The sequence below is a fragment of the Varroa jacobsoni genome, unplaced genomic scaffold, assembly GCF_002532875.2.
Source record: "Varroa jacobsoni isolate VJ856 unplaced genomic scaffold, vjacob_1.0 scaffold_1338, whole genome shotgun sequence".
NCBI lineage: Eukaryota > Metazoa > Arthropoda > Arachnida > Mesostigmata > Varroidae > Varroa > Varroa jacobsoni.
Window position 1 is genome coordinate 391855 of NW_019214240.1, and position 15295 is coordinate 407149.

General features: G+C 43.8%; 1 protein-coding gene and 2 long non-coding RNA genes across 10 annotated transcripts in view; 1 reads left to right on the forward strand and 2 right to left on the reverse strand.

The window, feature by feature from the left end:
- The window catches only part of LOC111268969 (uncharacterized), a 33626-nt gene extending 29163 nt beyond the window's left edge, over positions 1-4463 (reverse strand). The window contains exon 1 of one of the 2 annotated variants that reach the window (XR_002685486.2): positions 4281-4463. This is a non-coding gene — a long non-coding RNA (uncharacterized LOC111268969). Of the gene's footprint in view, positions 1-4225 lie in introns of both variants that reach the window. The other variant, XR_002685487.2, reaches the window with a different exon arrangement.
- Positions 1-15295, forward strand: part of Unc-76 (fasciculation and elongation protein Unc-76) — a 109367-nt gene that overhangs the window by 76040 nt on the left and 18032 nt on the right. The window lies entirely within an intron of this gene.
- Positions 10742-13845, reverse strand: LOC111268970 (uncharacterized). The gene is made up of 3 exons (XR_002685488.2): positions 13051-13845; positions 12516-12871; positions 10742-12366 (listed from the first exon to the last, which is right to left on the reverse strand). It is a non-coding gene; the product is annotated as an uncharacterized LOC111268970 (long non-coding RNA).

Below are 15295 nucleotides of genomic sequence, written 5' to 3' on the forward strand. Positions count from 1 at the left end.
GTCGACGATTTATTTCTTGTACAAAATAACGAACTTGTGGCATAATTCGATGTTATACTATTCTAGTTGACCACACACCGGTTAGGCCTCATCGGCACTCGTCTTTGTTCCCAAAAAATTCAAAAATTTTATAGAACCTCTTCCAATGTCCTTATTGTAACAATAGAATGACTATTGTTGCTACTGGAATACTACATATCAGGTGACATCGATTCGCAAAATAGAAATATCATATCTAGTCTATGTGTTACTCCAACTCGATGCGTTCCTAGCAGCTACAGGAACAAGTACCCAATACAACAATGGCTTTTTTTGTTACATCAATGTTGCAGCGATGGCAGAAATCTATGACACAATAATAGACGCGCATGGAGGTACGTTGTCCATCGCAGAGGCCGTGTGCGGACGTAACTTTACAAACAGGCCGAGTAGAATCTATATGACCTCACATAATTTCTCGCAATCTCGCTCGTTTATTCATCGACAAGCGAATTAACCGCGCACTGGCTGCCTGACGCATTATTTGGAACTCGATGATAAATTTCCTAGCATGAGTTCCGGCTTAGCCATAAATTGAGTGGGTCTTAAAACCTCAAGTGTTGTCGATGCCTATTCACATCCTCACTAACGCAGATGCGATGCGTTTACGTACAGGTCAGATGCGAGCGTCGCGCCGCTTTCCGTAACAGTACATACGACATGCGAAATGTTAGGCAGTACACAATAATACATTATCGTGTGGAAACGCGCCAGCAGGTCGACAGTGAGCCATTCAAACAGCCAGCCAGCCGCGGTAACTGCCAGCAATAACAGCAGGGAAAAGAAAAACATCAAGTCCTAATGATAGTAAATCCTTTTCGGAACAGAACCTCCTATGCATACTTATTCGAAATTATGCCAAAACAGAGCCTACAACACTCGCCATCCAAACGATGAGCTTACGCAGCGCCAACACACCGATACGAGTAACGACGATCTTTGTCTCCTTTTTACATTTGCCAAGACCACTACCATCGGTGGCCCCACCACCCGTATCGTCAACATCAGAACGCTGTAACGTGACCACAATGATTTCACGGCACATTGGCCACTCTGAATTCGCCGTGTCTAGCCGTCCCGATACCGCTACCTATGCCTCTGCCAAAGCTGCCGAAGTGAAGCCTTGTGCACAAAAAAAAGGCATTAAGAAAAATAAATAACAGCAGAAAATGAATAACCTGTACGGCTCGATTCGGTGGCTAGTACCGTTCCATCGACGCCCTAAAGCAGCAGCAGAAACGAAAGATCGGTGCCAATGGCGGGGTCCCGTTCCTCTTTCCAGTACGTTTTTCTTGCAAAGTTTCCTTTCGATTTCCTTCGAAGCGGCGGCACCGATACCATGTTCGTTTCTTTCTATATAGATTGTCTGTATCCATTTCGGTAGATGAATTGCATTAGTAAACCGAGGAAACATCCAGAAGTGAGAAGGGAAAGTCCAAACGACCCAGCGAAAAACCACACAAATTGTTTTTCTATTTTTCCTTTTCTTTTTATCTGCTGCAACGGCTGCTGCAGCGGCGGTGTAGGGAACGAACCCCCTTCTCTCTGCCTCTCCCTGCGTCTCTACTATTTACCGGCAAGGAAAAATGTAAAATCTCTGTCAAATAGATGGGAAACAATTCGATCATTTCTAGCATCGGTTTCTGCTCGACGAAGATGTTCCCGTTTTGCGTTAGGACTGCATCATGTCGCGTATCACATCGCGTTATCGACGCAACATCGTGTAACGATGTGCGTACCTATTTGGACGGCGCGCTGTTTAGAACAAGTTTAGCTTTCTACGTATGGCAGAATCATATCTCTGCTGCCCGTCTCCAATAGCGCCGTAACCGTAGCTTTTCCGCTGCGCACAGGCGCTACATGGGCGTTATGAATTTGTTCTATAAATCTGCAGTGTTTTATAGAAATTGTTGTCGTTTTCATAAGCAACAGCTTACGCTGCTGTATATTATTTGAATGGATGTTCTGAATATTTACGAAATTTTCACAAGGAAAACAAAGATGTGTCTCCTTCTCAGAAATTACTATTATCTAGATCAAATTGCATTACTTGCCTATTAAGGCACGAACAAAGGACGAGCAAGGCATTTCGACATGCTTAGATGAAACATCCGCTATTTTACGGAAAGTTCGGAGGTATCGGAAGGTTTTGGCTCTTTGTCAGTCGGTACTTTGGCCGAAAGAAGGTAAACATGGAACCAGTTAATAGCTGGCAGACCATCGCTTAAAATCTTCGATTAAATCAGCTTCAGTGTACGGCTATCGGTGACGAGACAGCGATGGCGAAAAACGTAATAAAAACTTAAAGTAAGTAATATGCGGCTAGTTGCCTCAGTGCGTCGAATGTCGACATTGTAATAGACCACGGGTCGACTGGGTGTAAGCTCCACTAGATCATGGCCATTTGGTCTGACCGGGTTACAAAGTACCGCGAGGCGGCACGTCTGTCAGCAGCCACAGAGCAGACGGAGAAATGACATTGATTATAATGATTTACTGAATCAGTCGTGACTGGCCAATTTCTCGGCTACGACGATATGCCTCAGATTGGCGGACAGCAGCATGGGAAGCAAACTGGCTACAAAGGTGGCAAGTGATTGTACGCTAGACTGATTGACAAGCCAGCTTATCTGTCCTATCGCTGTTAACGCGAATACGGAACTCAATACAGACGCAGTATAACATAGCTTGCTAGCTCCCGCTTCTGCCGCTGCCTTACCGTTGGGCAATTGGCTGCACTAAGTGGAGGCAAATGATAACCGAGGAAGTACTGCACAATCAAGTCGCGAGACATCAACTGAACGTTTCGGCTGGCCATTATGTAAAGTTTGGGATTTACCTGCTAACTACCTCTAATACTACCTTTCCTGCGAACAGCTGCTGATGCTTTGGTCGTTATCACTCTAAAGCGTTTACTGGTACAACAGACAACCGAAGCCAATGGATGGGCGAAAGGGCGTCGCACACAGCTCAGAACCCAGCTGGATTTTTGTCATGGTCTTACAACATGCAGGCAGCAACAGACACAGAAATGAGGACGTTGCCTTTCGGTTGCCAACTTCATTGCCTCTGGCATTGCTGCGCCGTTGCTATTAATTGGTGAAGGATGACCCTTTCTTGGTAGAGGATGCGAAGTATTGATGACGCGACAGTTGTATTTGCTATGAACTGTCTTCGCCAGTATGAGTGTAATGCGTGCGAACTATATTATATTCTTTAGATGACCCAAGTGGGGGTAATCATCCCGCTTTCCGTGAACTCGGTGCTTTATGCCGTATATAGTGAACAACATTGTGAACGGATGAACGCAACGAATCTTGATTTTTGTGAATGTATCTATATAGTCGCCTGAGTTTGCTGTTCCCGCTATAAATGTTAGCTTTTTCCAGTTCTTCTGTTACTATCACGTCTATTTCTACCTCTATATCTTGCAATAGTATTGCGATATTAGGAACTTGTTTAAACAGCCCTTAAAACCCGAGCACAAGTCGAGAAGGGCGAGTGTGTCGCTTAGGTGAGGAAGTGAGGTGAAGTCCAAACTTAGAAGCTTCACTTGATTTCATGTAGACGATGTTCTTATACACAAAGGCTGTAATGTAACCAACCGGTTGCGCTGATGCTGACAATGACGCTGATCATAATCGCAAAGACAGTCGGTCAACGGAAAAGAGCGAAAAATGATGAAACTCGTGCCTGCTCGTAGCGAGAACGAGTGCGGTTGTCATTATTTTAATCGTCGTCCCTGTCAACAGCGTGAATAAAAAATATGGCCACAGAAATGATCGTAAACCCTGCCTCCTTCAATGGAGAATCACTTAAGTTAGGTCGACAAGACCTGTGACAATAGAAATGGTTAAAGACCATTTGGACACTTGACCTCTTATTGCGAATGCTCGTATAACACGAGAACAAAAAAGATACACCAGGCACCCCAGGTTTCTATGTGCCTACTTCACGGTGTAGACATTTACATTATGTTATTTTTTCTGTGCAGGGTAGTCCTTTTTAAAAGATATAGTGAGATGACTTTGTTGAAACGTCTAGACGATATTCAAACCTATTGCTGAAATTACCCTCGAGGAAGGGTGTCTGATAACCGATTTTCATTATATAAATAGTACCTTTATTTCCACGTAAATTTCTCGAACTTTTTTGAAGCTCGTCAATATGACATCATCACAACTACCTATTCTCAGGCGCTCCGCTCACGCGTCAGTATGTCACCGTTTACGATGTCCGACCTGGCTATTTATTCCGCCATTCTTTCCTTATCCTTGTTGGTCTCTGTGGGTCATCAATCCATTCGCATAGCCATTCAAATCACTCACGCGATAAGTCGTAAGTTTTTGTGTACCAACAAAGCGGCGGTCTCTACTTTATACCACGCCTCTGGAACCCTCTCGTTAGACCTCTACAAGACATCATCAAGCATTGACAGCTCGGCTAGCGACCTGCTATCAGCTATCGGTCGTCAGCAAAGGCACCAGTTAGCGGGTAAACAAGTGCAGCAAAAGCGTTCGACTCTCCTTACCCTCACCCATTATTAGTAATAACTGTTGGTGGAACGCTTGCTGTTCCACGAGCCCGTTGTTAGACGGTGGCGCATTGCGACGCGCGCCGGCGTCGGAGTCAGTCAATGATGGACGTAACAAGTTACAAAAGACGACTACTATAGTACACGATCCTTTCGTAACATGCCCAATGAACATACGAAGTCACCTTTCGCGTTTCACGACCCTACTGCTTAAATAAGTTACGAAGAATGAGGAGCGACAAGCTGCGTTGTTTGAGGAGTGACAGGGACCAACATTCAAGCGGATTGATACACGTTATTAGTTCATGCTGTGAGAAGAGTTCCATTGTGGAATGTTCGACTGCATCAGTTAGAAAGCTGTGAATTGGGTGAATTCAGGTATGATAAAAATGAGACCCATATCCGCTTTTCGTAGGTGGAGCCGCTTGCGGTGATGCACGTTAGGAATACGCATATACAGTCTTGTACGTGAGCTTTGTATCCTCTTTTGCAAGCGGAAGTGTAATTGTTAGTCAAAATTATCAAACAGCGCAAAAATTCAGGTAGCAACGTCTATCTATTTGTCAATACCAAGCCATGAGCTGTCCGACTGCAGCATACGTATAGGTCTGGTAGTCATAAGATACTGACAGCCAGCGTTGAAGGCAGGTCATAATGGTATTTTGCTTGAGTTGAGCTTAATCCTCGAATAAGCCGAGAGTAAGCCTTCGACTACCCCATTTATTGTCACCATAGTACTACCCAGCCCATTCTGTTGTTGTGCTAGTGCAGCCCGATCAGATCTCCACGTATATTTACATTCCCTAAGTGTAGCTTATGGATGAACTACGATTTAGGCTTGCAATCTTGTCCGCTATGATTTGCAGCCGACAAGCCAGTCTCTTGCCTGAATATTTTGCTCCCAAAGTCACTTACTCTAGTGGCTTTTGCCGACGCCAACGAGTTTAACTCAACTATGCAATAACTGGTTGACTTCACCATCTCTATAGCGGGGCTAGAAGGAATTCGCCCGTGGCCTCTACAGGGGCATCAAGGGCTAACACGGTGAACCTCTGATCTCTGCTTCCCCCCCCCCCTCTCTCTCTCTCTCTCTCTTGGCCTTGCTAGCTGCTTCTCTCTTTCAGTCTGCCCACTTTCGATTCAGGCTATTCGTCCGTATCGTAATCCTTACGTTGTAGTGAACATTGGGCGCAGCCAGGCGGTTCCTGCGTGAACGCGGAGGTTCAATGCTCAAAACGGCAGCCTAAATCGCTTTATCGATGGACTCTAACCGGCCACCGTAGTCGCATGAAGCAGGAACGACCGGTTGAATTAGCCATTGCCAGTTAGCCACAGCGCTTTGACAGCCGGATACGAGCTTTGGCAATTACTGCGACCATTACCCTCTACTATTGTCACCGAGAAAAAACGCGTACCAGCTTTCGGCCACCGTGACGTCATCGTGGTGCCTAGCCGGAGGTAGGTTGGCGCTATCTACACAGCAAACAGTGGCACTTCTGTACCGGTCACACTGTATGTATGAGTTCGAGAACGCTCACTGAAGTTGGCTTGAGAGAGACAGATAGAGAGGAGAGAGAGAGAGAGAGAGAGAGAGAGAGAGATGGTTCGTCTTACTGAGTTTCGATGGGTGCGAGATTTTTGTTAGTGCCAGTGAATTACCACAGACGGAATGCGACGACAGCGACAGCAACGCCAGCGGCCACAGCTGTAATCGCGCCCATCTGGCCAATTTATTTAAGTGTTAGCAGATTTAGAGAAGCTGCGAAATTCCCACAGTTCCTTAGTTCTGCGATCATCGTAGCGACGCGGGGCGGAGACCACTCTCATTAAGAGGCGCTACTAGGAACAGACGTGCTTGGACGCATGAAACGCTGTTGGCCTTGCTATGTCCGTGCCTCTTAGCTTATGGTCGCACGCTTTAGTTGCTCTTGATCTCGAACAAATAATTGCGACCGAACTAATTCGAACCAGAGAACGAGTTTGTTAAGGCGCTGCTCATAGGACGAAAAAGAAAGGCCGTTTTATAGTAGCGTATATGGTAAACAAGCAGGCCTACACCGCGCCAAAGCACTTGTCGTTTAAAACAAAGTTTTGTTTCTGTATGGCCCGTGACCAAGATGGGCAAAATGAATCATATCGTTCCAAAAAAGTTCCTCATCACTGGATACCTCAAAAAGAAGAACGATCATTTTATTACGAACCTAACAAAACAGTGTATCTGGTAAAAGTGGAAATTGCCTATGCAGAGCTCCGAATCCGTTTGTCTTCCCCGTCGAGAGTACTGCTCACAGTGTTAGTGTCCCTGCCGCGGATATCAATAGAATAGACGTGGCAAAAAGGACAATACACTCTGATCGGCGTCAACATGGCAGTCGTGGACAGCTTCGAAGAGAGTTTCGAGGACGAATTTGTCGTCTTCGAGCAGAAACACCGACCGCGCGTTCCGTGAGTGTTTTTCTTTATTAGCGTCGTAACCATAACGACAACGCACGTATTGCTGTAATTGTGTTTTGTATTTTTAGCTGTTCTATCGTAAACATTTCACGTTCACGTAAACGTACCATTTCACTAGCGAGAACAAATACAGGACAGTCTTGTTATTGTGAAGGACACCATTTTTGTATCGATGTACCAAACTAATTGAGAGTTCACATATGAACTGTTTGAGCGTTCAGTAGACTGCTATTTAGAAAATGACGCTTCGAGCCTTCCTGTGAGAAGCTCTCCCGACGCTGCTCCGACGTAATGTAGACGCTTGTCAAATATAGAAAACCGTTTGATCGAAGTAGTCATCCGCTAATTTCTAAACGAGAGGATTTATCGTCACTGTTTATAGTGAGAAACATAATGATTGTTAATGAATGAGGGACCCAATTAGCCGAAGTCAAACGATCAAACGTACGGTAATGGAAATTTTTGATGCTGTTTTGCACACTGAACGTTGTTCGAATCGTCAAAATCTTAAAACTCAAACGAAGATGTTCCATTGTTCTAATGGGTCTCCGTAATCACTTTTCGCAAACGCTCATCTTTGTTCAGTTTGAGCTGTGTCGTCTATTTCCGCTTGAAAATGGCGTACGCCTCGCATCGGAACCTGACCTAGCCAGATTTCGATTGCCCATTTTCCCATAAATGCCAAGTTGAGCGTTTCTATTTAAGTTGATTACAGAACTTTCGTTCTTAGTGGTAAGCAATACGTCTTACGTTACGGACAATGAAGGTTTCACGTCCGCATGCTAGAAGTCACTGTGCGCTATACGTAGTCTTTGACGAAGTAGATCTTCATGCTGCTTATTAACCATTAGTATGATTGTTATAAGGCTAGCAGCTGCCTGCTAGGGAGAACTAGAATTTACCGTACTATCAAACAAAGTGATAGGGTCGTGCGATAGAGTATTGGATAAGATAATATATTTGATACGTATGTTTTTAGCATGCCCCATAAAATTCTGTTGGTGAAAAAATTAGACCTGAAATGAAGAAAACAGATTGTAACCACGAGCTGATAATGTTCCTGACGATCGGTCTGATCATCGGCGGTCATCAGTCGTTGTGGACTATGGTGAATTACACTGGTGACTGATCTTTTTGCAGAGCTCGCATCCGTATATTATTACGAATATTACATTAGATGCTGCGAATCTAATTTCGACTTAAAAACCTTTCTCTTTGTCCTGCAAAATTGATATCTATAGACCCCTATGGTTCAGGTTTTGCGTTCAGTATCGCCGTTAGATATTCTATCAGACGGACAATTAGCTCCCAGCACGATACTTATAAACCTAACATAACTACTAGTAACTCGTACCGTTGCTACCGTCGATGGGATTTAGATACAGTTTGAATACTTAACCCAAATTTTACATGGGACATAGCATCCATTGAAATCACAATGACAAGCATCTGTAACGTGGTAAGTGGTCGTAAGAAGTCAGAGGTCGCTGGTCCCTCCGGCAATCGCTCTATCTTATCGCTTGATGCTCAATCGGTTATTGGACTTTGGAAAGTGTCAGACCCAAATGTCAACACTCACCGCTATTGGAGGCAACACAAACAGAGTTACGTACGTAACTCATTTCTGCAGCCGAGTCTATATTTTGCGTTTATAATAAAAATAACAACAATAATAATAATGAATAACATTAGTTAATAAAGGAGATGGAAGAATAGACGAGCATTGTACTACAAGCGTCCTTTGACATAGTTGTCTGGGTACGAGATGAAAATCTGCTAGAATCTGCGATAATCAACTCACACTAGCGAAAGGCTTTCAAATGAAATTTGAAATCTTCTCAAAGGGAACAGGCTGCACGGGCCTAATGTGAGCTCCTAATTTAAAATCTATCCTTAGGCGCTCTCTTGTGTTATATATATTCATGGCACAGGAACTCTACGCGCGGGGCAAACGAACTCCTTGCGCTTTTAAGCAACAGAACGGCCATCCATATAGAACATCCAATACGTTCGACGCCATAGCTTTACAGACAGAAAAAACAAGACACGTATGTCTACCGCTAAGGGTAATACTGCACAACGTAAAAATAAGTTCGTCGTTCAGAAAGAAAAAGCCAAACATCGCTTGTTCTATATTAAAAGTGCGTCCTAAAATCTGTTTTCTTCTCCCGGTCGCTGGCAAGCCAATTTCTCCTGGACCAGTCTCCTATTGTCCTAATAATCTCTTCATGTGAACTTTACTAAACAGAGGCTCTTGGCCAATAGTTCTGCTGAGTTTCTCTACTTAACTCTTACGCTGCTTTCTTTTTTTTAGTTCTAGATCGGATATATTTGCTGGCTTATTCTTATTGGGCTACAGGGTTGCCCGACGCACTCGCGCGCAACAGAGGTCGCAAGTTGACTGACCAACATGTCAGTCAGTGCGTTTTGGCGCCAGATGCCAGTTGTTATAATTAAAATACATATAGATATGGTGATATTAGGGTACAGCGATTTAGTCCATTGTGAATCAATGCCGTGTTCTCGATTTTACAATGATATGTAATTGTTTAATTTTACTCTTTTTTCTCATTTACATGGATACGTTATGAGCATCCACACCAGCCCTCCACGTTGCGAGGCTACAGAATAGTGATTTTCCTGTGACTCGTAAATGTTAGCAGGCCTTTCGACTCTGTAAAACATAGCGTCGCCTGAAGCGGACCTTGATCATGGAACAGTTAAAGTGGCCCTTTCACTATGAGATGGGTATATAGATTCTCACAAATTAAGTCACACGTAAGTGATATTATGAACTCGTAAATAAATAATACGCATCTCAAGGGTGTCCCAATCAGAAACGCACGCCGGAACACACGGCGTGTGTCGGTTCACTTGACTAAATCAGCTCATCCAAGTTACGTCTGGACATCTAAAGTTAGACATTAACTACGTATCTAGTTCAGTAAATTGCACTGGTAAAAAAGTGTCGAGGTACTGAAAATGACGACAACGCCATAAAAACAATACGATGATAGCTATTTCATAGTAGTGAAACCCTGGCTCTATTTCGCAATGAACTTCTCTTAAAAGCGCAAGTAGCCGTCCTGCTAGCACTTCTTCCTCGGACATACTCGCAGCCAATCTGTCCTGCTATTTGTCATATTAGCGTTTTTCTATCTGTCGCCGCCGTCGTTGCTATTAGCGCCGCTCCCTCTATGATTTGCTTCCACAGTGGAGCAATCATTCTCCGCAATCGTCTGCGTGGAGAAGCCACTTCAGCTGATAACGATCGTCTGCTGCACAGTTACTATCACGAACGTCGCTGGTGCTGAAACTTAGCTCTGACGAAATTGTCCGTCCGTCTGTCATAGAAATGAAATCCAAACAATTCTTATGCAAGAATTTCTCGTTCGTCTGTCCATTCTATCCTTCTACGCCGCCCAAAAAAAGTACCCTTGAATAAGCCCTTAATACGCGCGGAGTGAGTGATAACAGTGGGAGAAAAGCGGGTTCCTCTGGCGGGGGCTTCCACTATACATCATTAATGAAAAGTCTGAGTCGACAATTGTGATCTGACGACGTCGCCGCTACCGCTATCATTGGTTCGTTTAGCCTTATCAAGTATTATTTTCCATATAATATGTAAGCTATAGGTTGTCAGCCAGTGTCGTCGTCGTCAGCCGTTAGATTATTTACTCAGCAATGATTTGTTGATTCTCGCGCCAGCAGCGGGGGCAGCAGACATCTCATCAATTATTTTATCTGTTGTTTATGTTTTCTTTTGTTGTTATTTCATGGTATTGCATATTTACTTTATTGTATAGACTGAGCAAGAGTTGGTAAGGGTAGCACTCATAGAAGATTATGTGATTTGTTCAATGCAGCCCTAAGCATTATTTATCTTCTGGTGGCACTGGTCATATATGTAGTAGATCTATGATTATGGCTATTTAATAAAGAGAACAAGGAGTCCATTCAATATAAGCCAGCTGCGAGAAACTTGGCCGAAAACATATATGCGTGTAGCCTTTCGTCTCGATCATTCCATCCCCATTGCCATTTCCTATATCGCGTCATACGTCAGCGAAGAGAGAACACGAAGGACAACCGATTGATCAGGAGGATGACCAACGGAGGTTTGGGTACATGGCAGTAGTTACTCCCATTGTAAACAGTGCCCTCGTAACGGCGTTGGTTCATTTACTCTTTGTCGCTCCATGGCTCTCCCGCCGTTGTTGCCACCGTTGATTTATCCTTTATTTGTCGCGCGGAGCAACGGCCGAATCAGCGACGACGACAACAGAAGAAATAATAAAGACAGGCTATACCAGCGAAGGAAAATTCTACATATAGAGGCATGACAGCTTGACTCGTAGCGACGGCAGCCACTCTTAAGACGGTTGGTTTTCTGTCGACCTTGTACGACAACTTCGATTTCCCCATTTAAACGTCCATCTAGCCGATATCTAAGAGCGACATTATAGATCCCGAGTGTTTTACACCAGACAGAGATTTGCCGATTTGGTGACGTGCGGTTCCCGTACTGCACTCCACTGGACGCCTGCTATCGGCCTGGTTGATGAATGAATGAATGAATGCCAATTATGATTCCACTGCTGCAGGAAAAGGCACTGGAAATTTTTTTCGAAATTTCGCTCGCGCTCCTGCTGCTCTAGCTGTCACCTTTTTATGCCTGCTACCGTTGTCGCATTGGCCTTTTTTACGCGTTTATTCAGTGCTGGTGCTGCCGACAATAAAAGTAACCGTAGTTACGATGAAAGTGAATGGCCAATGGCGCACCGCAGCAACAGCATAGCGTCGATAGAAAATGTAGATAATGGCGATGATAGGCAAGGATATGCAAGTAAAAATAATATAGCTTATGAATTCGTGACGGCGGCTTTCGCGCGATCTACGATTTGAATTTGTTTAACGCCTCCCAGCGCGCCCGTCAGGTTTTTTGTGGGTAACGTACCACACGCTCGCCGAACCACTATTAAGAGATATATCGCAAATGAAAATAAAAGCAATTCATTCACGCGCGGCAGTTAATCCGCTCGAGTAAGTGAACGCACCGAAGCAAGGCTAGATAGTAGAAAAGCCACCGGAGACGGTCCAGTATGACGAAAACCCGAGCGAAAAAAAAAAAAAGAACGAAGAAGACACATTTGCAGGTACTATAACGAGTAAAAAAAATCGCCGCTCGACGGAATCCGTCGCGGTATCTAGAACGAAACTGCAACAGATTTTTATTTCATTGATTTATTGTTCGTAAGTAACTGTGCAGCATCATTGAGCCCTCGGACGATTGGTCTGCGTACGTTTCTTCTTGTGTATGCTGGATCATTAATCAGTTCCTAGATTGTATTAGAATGATTGTTACTTTTGTTTCATGCTCTATACGTTTCTCGTTCAGAACTTATATCTATTACAACTATACGCCAAATATACATATATATGAGCAGATCGCTTTCTACAGTTTCTTGTTCTTTTTCTCGATGCCCACCTGTGGTAGCTGAAAGAAGCTGTGACGACGTTCCGGCGCTTAGCGGAACGATTACCCTGGGTTACGGATTTTCATCAGCTGCTCGTTTCAACTTCAGACGAGCCTGCTATTGCAACTGTTCATTAAAGAAAGAACCTTAACATTGTCATCTGCCGGCAGGCGTATTGCGACCGAAATAGCTGCCCATTTCGTATCCATTGACACTGACAGATTCGTGCTTTCTGAAGCGTAGCAAGAGTAGCGACGCTGTTACGGGTCTTGTTACTCGCATAAATGATTGCATACATGGTTCGAACACCCTAGAAATGCTGATGGGTCCTCGTTTATAAATTGCTACCACTGAGCTGATATCCATCCTATAATTGCACGTAATGGAAGAACCATACAGAAATATTAATCATGTTAAGTGTGCCGGTGTGAGCACTCATAGCAAGACGAGATTGACGAAAATATTCGCAGGATCGATATCCTATAGCGGCCCAGGTGATATCAATGATGATTGGTTGCTCGGCTATATTACGGTGGTATTACTTACACGATACACTGAGCGTTGCGGATCGTATCTTGTTGACTGACGTCGGAACTCTAGAATGAACCGATTTGCGGTATTTCCCATAACACGCTTTAAATCTATTTAAGTTCCTTTTTTCATATAATAACCTTTAAAAACTATCTATTAGGATTTTGAGTCAAATTAACTGAAAATAATCTCGCACTGTGTGTTTGAATATAATGTATGTTGTGGTTTACTTTCGCTACAACTATAAGCCGTACAGGAATTACTAGCCGTGCCAAAAGTACAAAGTACCTGTACAAAATGGTGCCTCTGAAGGTTTCCGATATGAAACACGTTGCTCTCGTCCGATTATGCGCATTACATGGGTTTATCGAAAATTGGCATTAATCTTGGTTGGTTTCCAATTTAATCATCACACACACATATCATTTTCATATAATACTTCAGCGAAATCTCGCCTACTCGACACTTATCCGAAGCTCTCTGCTGCCGCATATCATGCCGTCTTCAACTTCCTTCACTTCGGCTGTTGACCTGCCCACGTTCATTGAACAACCGCCATCTTGTGATGTTTCCTTTTACATCGGTGATCCTCGTTGGATGTTTATAAAATGGTACGACACGATGGTGTCACTAGTGCCGATCCTGGCAAACATCTGCAATAAAGAAAAAGATCAAGTAAAAGCGAGACATCGCAACTCTCGTTTTTGACAGTGTATACGTATCCTTTCTATCTAGATAGCTGACTGACTGACGATGTCGACTTAAACATCGCCCGCTCGTCCTGTGTCTGATCGGTGGATATACAATCCTGGCGCCATGCACCTTTATGTCATATCAGCAGGTTTCCCTTCTTTTTATGTCCGGTTGTCTCTGTTATTAAATGAATCATCATTATCTTGAGTGCGATCTTGGTATTCTGATACTTCTCACCACTCGCTGCCATTATGAGATCGTTTTTCGCAGCAATAACAGGGGTAGCACCAATAAAAATTGCCCGTCTCGTCGCTACCCGTTTCATCTCATCTGTTCGTCCGTCGGTTGGTTGGTCAGTCAGTCAGTCAGTCAGCCCGTGTACTGGCAGAGACAAGTCAAAAAAGGCAGCAGCTTGATTATTGTCCCCTTTATTATTATGATTAGTGCTTACTTTCAGGTATGTTGATTCTTTTTGATACTATGCTACTACGAATATCGTAGCCTAAATGGCTGTCGAAGCTGGTCTTGCTGCCCGGTTTTATTGTTAGTATCAGTACGATGACATAAAGTAGAGAAGTCCTGTCAAAAACTTCTGGACTGCGCGCCTGATGGGCAGATCGCAAGCAATATAGGTAGTGTAGATCTATTAAAATCGGCTCGTAGAAGGCGCACAATAACTACTAATAGTCTACTACAAGTCCAGCAATACAGAGAAGATAGGATCGAAAGATATAAAACACGTCGACAAAATACGTAGACACCATTTGATAGAGGTGAACATGACACGGAATAGAATCCAGTCCTCCGAAAGCATTTAGTAGCGACGACAACAGCAGCTTTAGAAACGTTGTCCAAATAGGAGTCAGGATCTTGCTACTGCTGCCATGGGGCACCTGCAACCCGGATCAGTGGCGGCGGTAGCAGGGCACTTTTTTTCATCTACCGTTGTATGTTATTCTATATACTTTGTTGTGGCCAGTTGCCCTATTTCCTCTGTTCGTTTTCCGTCCTCTTTAATGGATCAGAGAAGAAGGAGGATTATAAAGCTCGGACGGAACAAAGCGAAAGTATCTAGAAACTTTTCTCTCGACGTTACCTTTACGACGTTACCGTTAAGCATTTCTAGCTTACTCGCGTGTTTCCAATGTCAGCAGTAACAGTAGACCTTTAATAGAAAGAGTAACTGCGGCAGACAAAGAGTGCAACTGCGCATAGGAAAAAAAGAAGAGGGGCGCAGATACGATGCACGGAGTATTGATTGCCTTTCCTCAGCCCCTCGAAATAAATGAAGATCGTCCAAGATCAGTTGTCGAGGTGTGGAGATCGCCAAGTGCCACGGAATTAATGGCGAGATTTGGAACGATCGATCACTGCGCGTGGAATTGAATAAATCTTAGGAAATAGCACAAGCAACCGTCTAACAGAAAAGGCTATATATGTATATATATATATATATATATATATGGCGGTGGGTCCCAGTTTCCATAACAACAAAGACTCCAGTACTCGTGACGGTATCAGCTATAAAATTTCGGTTATCGTATAATTAAAATCATGTGTCGAATAG